Source organism: Desmodus rotundus, chromosome 1 (assembly GCF_022682495.2).
Source record: "Desmodus rotundus isolate HL8 chromosome 1, HLdesRot8A.1, whole genome shotgun sequence".
Taxonomy (NCBI): Eukaryota; Metazoa; Chordata; class Mammalia; order Chiroptera; family Phyllostomidae; genus Desmodus; species Desmodus rotundus.
The window spans coordinates 34,212,536-34,218,023 of NC_071387.1; the positions used below are offsets into that span (position 1 = coordinate 34,212,536).

A 5,488-nucleotide genomic window follows, 5' to 3' on the forward strand; every position below is an offset into this window, starting at 1 on the left:
AATTTAATTGAGATATACTCATAATATACTATCATATAAAAATAAAAGTTAACGAACCTCAGATCACACATCAACATAAGATTAAGAGAAGGGAACATATTAGCAAAGATTTTATTTCCATGATATTATTTATATCAGATTCAAAAAAAAAGAAACTAAACAATTTTCTTAAAATGAAGATTGCTACAGAATTTAGAGCTGGTTGCCTCCTGGAGGTGCAAGAGGAAATGGAATTAGAAAGAGGTAACTAAGGCAGGCATCAGCAAATGTTTTCCATAATAGGCCAGAAAATATGGGGTTTCTTTTTGGTTTTTTTGGTTACAAATATTCAACTCCACGATTGTAATAAGAAAACAGCATTGACATTATGCGAAAAATGGACATGGCTATGTCCCAATAAAACTTTATTTATGAAGTCAGGCAGCTGCCTGCGTTTGACCTTTGGTTCCTAACCCAATACGTTAGCTGTAGATTTAAGGGAGTTCAATAGTTATTATCAGATGTATATATACATGTACATATATACATTTATATGTTCTCTATTATGCATGCCATATTTCATAGTAAAAATTCTTTAAAAAATAAGCTAGATATATGTCATTTAAAAAAAAATTCTCCTAAAAGAGCCTAGCCAAAGGCCACCATGTTGTCTTCTTAGGCAGAGTTTTAGGGGTAAAAGATGCCACTTCTAAAAAGCAGAGAAGAGAGTTGTGGACCTGGCACTCACGTTTGAACCCGAGTCTTGGCCTCTCACCTCCCTCCCTGAACAACATGAGCTTCAGCATCTACTCCAGCTTTTCCACAAACCACCAGACCCAGGGTTCTGTGCAGTCATCCAGCCCATGTGTCCAGCCGGCCAGCAGCATGGCCAGCGTCTATGAATATGCCTGGGGCTTGGAATCCAGATCTCTGTGTCCCACTCTATCTGCATGTGGGGCAGCTGGGGGTCCAGGGGCCTGGCTGTGGAGATGGCTGGGAGTTTGGCAGGCATAAGGGGCATCCAGAGTGAGAAGGATGTAATACCTGAATGACCACCTGGTCTCCTACCTGAAGAGGGTAAAAGCCTGGAGGCTGATTTTTGTAGCCCAGAGAGCAAAATCTGAGAGAACCTGGAGAAGAAGGGGCCCAAGGTCAGAGACTGGACATTATTTCAAGACCATCAAGGACCTGAGGGCTCAGATCTTTGGAAGTTCTGTGGACATTGCCCATGTCGTTCTGCAGATTGGCAATGCCTGTCTTGCTGCTGATGACTTCAGAGTCAAGTATGAAATGGAGCTGGTTATGCACCAGCTTGTGCAGATTGACATCAATGGGCTTCAAAAGGCAATTCCACTGCTGGGATTATATCCTAAGAATCCTGAAACACTAATCCAAAACCTATGCACCCTAATGTTCATAGCAGCAAAATTTACAATAGCCAAGTGGTGGAAACAGCCTAAGTGCCCATCAGTAGATGAATGGATCAAAAAACAGTGGTACATTTATACAATGGAATACTATGCAGCAGAAAGAAAGAAGGAACTCCTACCCTTTCCGACAGCATGGATGGAACTGGAGAGCATTATGCTAAGTGAAATAAGCCAAGTGGTAAAAGACAAATACCATATGATCTCACCTATAAGTGGAACCTAATCAACAAAACAAACAAGCAAACAAAATATAACCAGAGACATTGAAATTAAGAACAAACTGAGAGTAACCAGAGGGGTGGTGGGAGGGGATCATGGGGCGGGAGGTGTTTCAGGAAGAACTATAAAGGACAGATGGACAAAACCAAGGGGGGTGGGATCAGGAGTGGGAGGTGGGGGTGGCTGGGGTGGGTGGGAGTGGTAGGGGAAAAATGGAGACAACTGTACTTGAACAATAATAAAAAATAAAATAAAATAAAATAAAACGTATGATCCTTAGGTCATGAACCAGAATCATCACTACTTAAAAAAAAAGTCATTGATGACAACAATATCACTTGGCTATAGCTGGAGACAGAGATCAAGGCTCTCAAGGAGGAGCTGCACTTCATGAAGAAGAACCATGAGGAGGAAGTAAATGGTCTACATATCAGATTGCTGGAAAAAATAAATGAGTAAAATGACATTGTTTAAAAAAAACACTGATTGAGCGTAGAGTTGGACCTCAATGAAATCAATGCAGACATCCAGGCCCAGTATGACGAGCTGGCTCAGATGAACACAGAGGATCTAGACAAGTACTGGTCCCAGCAGACCAAGGAGAGCACCACAGTGGTCACCTTGCAAACCTCTGTGACGGGAGCTGCTGGGATGACATTCACAGAGCTGAGACATGTGCTCCAGTCCTTGGAGATCAACCTGGACTCGATGAGAAACCTGAAGGCCAGTTTGGAGAACAGCCTGAGGGAGTTGGAGACAAGCTATGCCATGCAGATGGAACAGCTCAATGGGATCCTGCCACACCTGGAGTCAGAGCTGGCCCAGACATGGGCAGAGGGGCAGCATCAGGCCCAGTAATATAAGGCCCTGCTGAATATCAAGTTCAAGCTGGAGGCTGGATTGCTACCTATCTGGAAAAATAAGACGACTTCGATCTTGGTGACACCCTAGACAATAGCTACTCCATGCAAACCATCCAAAAGACCACCCCCTGTAGGACTGTAGACAGCAAAGTGGTTTCTGAGGTCAATGACACCAAAGTTCTGAGGCAGGAAAGCAGCAGACATGGGGCACCCCTTGGAGGGGGCAAGACACCACTAAAAATGTCAGAGATCACTGAACATTAAAAAATAAAAAGCAGAGAAAATGGGAATCGAACCTAAACTTCACCCAGTACCTGATACATCAATGCCAGATATTATTATTCTATTATTTCCCAGCCATCCTAAACCTTGGTAGCCACTCTCTGATGGAATTCTTTCAGCTCTACACACTGATTCACCTCTGTGGACAGAACCTGTCTTCCTTCTGCAAAGTAGCTGTCACCGGGTCATCCCTGTGCCTCTGGGATACCTTCAAATGGTGTCTGAAACTGGACTGCTTGGGCTCTACTGTTCGTGGCTTCACCACAGTAGCCATGTCACCCTGGACAAGTTTCTTAAATTCTCTGGGTTTCAAGTTCTTCGTGTGTAAAATAGGAGCAATAATAGTAATTTATACCAGAGTTGTATGAGGATTGCGTAAGTTAATACTTATCTACTTAGATGTGAAATCCATAGACGTAAGACATAGTGCTTAATGCAAAATTCTGAACAGCGCTTGTTACTTAGTAAGCTACGCATACAGTTTGGTTGCCGTTATTATCAACAACGTGATTGAGTTTGCTCCACGAACACCCCAAATGCTCATATTGGTTCTTGTTGCTATAGAGCTTGCCTTCCTCAGAAATGGAAAACTGTTTGACAGCTACTTGTGGTCTACTGTAGAATTGGATTTTAAGCATCCAAAAATATACCTTAGAATAATTGGTTTGAACTTTATTTTCATGTATTTTACTTCTCTCTCTCTCTGCTCCCTTCATTTCTTATTTTTCTATTATTGTTCAGTATAATTAAGATAAAAACTACCCACATCTGTTATTTATCTTTTCATCCCGTGGCAAGGCAAATGTGTATAGTTCCCTCCAGATAACAGGAACCATATGGAGCCCATGGAATTATCAGTTTACAAATTCGAACTTTTGCGAAGATTGTCCACAAGCAGCCCAGGGATCCTGGGTGAAAGAGTTTGCATTGCGATGTTTACATTCAGCAAACATCACGGTGTAAAACATGCTTGCAGCTGGTGCCGCATCAGAGTGAAGGGGCTTAACAGTGGTTCTGAGTGGTTCTCAAACGTTACTGTACATTACAATTGCTTTAGGTGCTTTTCAAAAGCCCTATTCTCAGGTCACATCCCACACCAATTAAATTGGAGGCTGTTGGGTAAAACCAATGGCATCAGTATTTTTAAAAAATTTTTTCTAGGCAATTCCTATGTGCAGGAAAGTATGAGAGACAACAAGAGCTTGTGAAAATTTTTTTTACATTATTTGGCCACTACAAGGGAAATGCTAAAATACCAAAACACACCTTCACTTGGAGCCATTTTTGCATTCCCTTTAGATCATGCACATGTTTGGGTAAAAATTTTATCCAATGCAAATCCTAATTAGCAGCCTGGAGTGCTGTCCCTCAATAACATCCTTATAAAAGCAGTGAACTCTGAGTTGACTAGGCCCAGAAGATTTAGTCTCATCTTGCTCTATGTAAGGCAGAGAGAGAAGGAGAAGAATAAGAATAAGAATAAGAATAAGAATAAGAATAAGAATAAGAATAAGAATAAAAGAAGAAGAAGAAGAAGAGGAAGAAGGGGAAGGAGAAGGAGGAGGAGGTGGAGGCAGATGATGATGATGAGGAGAAGGATAAGGAGGAGAAACTCAATCCATTCATTTAATTTTTAAGTCAATTGCTATTCATTCAACAAGTCACATCCTGGGCTTAACACAAGCTCTGTGTCTGTTACGCTTAATCACATACAGTTGGCCTTCAAACAGAGATCAGAAGGTGACACACAAGGTACGTTTCAGGCACCAGCTGGCTCCAATTCAGGGCCCTGGAAAGAGCCTTGCTGAACAGTGGGTCACTTTTCAGAGGATGACCCACTGGATGCCGCTTGGGAGACAATTTGCTTTGATCTTGAAGGGCCTTTTCTCTCTCATGAAAATCTCTGGGTCCCGCAGCTCCCTACAATGGTCTTAGTGTCTGTAGAATTCTTTCCCATGTTGCCTTCTTATTGCAGAAAAACAGTGAGGCACTTGAATTTCCTATGAAGAGCTATGTTGCCATCAAGAATTGGATCCCTCGTCTTGTTTCTTTTTTTTTTTTTACTAGAAATAAGATTTCAAACAATAACTCTCCTTTGCTGTATAAAGTTACCTGAGTGTAGAACCAGCTTCTCATTGGCCCAGGTGAGTGATTTTAGTAACTAAAGATTATTTGTAAAATGAGGGACTGTGTTTTGAAATAATTATAATTCTGAAGCGATTTCTACTTCTTAGTCTAACATTGTCCAATTTTGAGCTTCTAGCATGAGCTTCACTAGTGTTGTTGAAGTCAGACCAAGTTTCAAGTACCAATTTCACAACTCATCTTAGCCAACTTTCTTATTCTTTCTGGGCCTCAATTTCTGCACCTCCAAAAAGGAGCTTATCGTTATACTTGCTCTTTAGGTCTAGAGAGTTGGATGGCTAGCAGTGTGGTTCCTGGATCAGGCTGCATGGCCTGAGCCTCAGCCCTGGCAGAATTAGCTATGTCACTCTGAGCATAGGACATGTCCATGCTTCATTTCCTTCACTTGTAAAACTAGGATGTTTCCAATGAATATTTTGTAAGGTGATGATGAGAATTAAATGTTAATGTGCATTATACTTAGCATGGAACCTGGCAGATAATAACCATTTAAAAATAAAATCATTACTATCATCAGTATAAAATAAAACTGCATAATAAGGTACTTGTGGCTGCCTGTGACATGTACCC

General features: G+C 41.3%; 1 pseudogene; it reads left to right on the forward strand.

The window, feature by feature from the left end:
• The first annotated feature begins 771 nt into the window (after positions 1–771).
• Positions 772–2,755, forward strand: LOC112304401 (keratin, type I cytoskeletal 18 pseudogene; annotated as a pseudogene).
• The last annotated feature ends 2,733 nt before the right edge of the window (positions 2,756–5,488 follow it).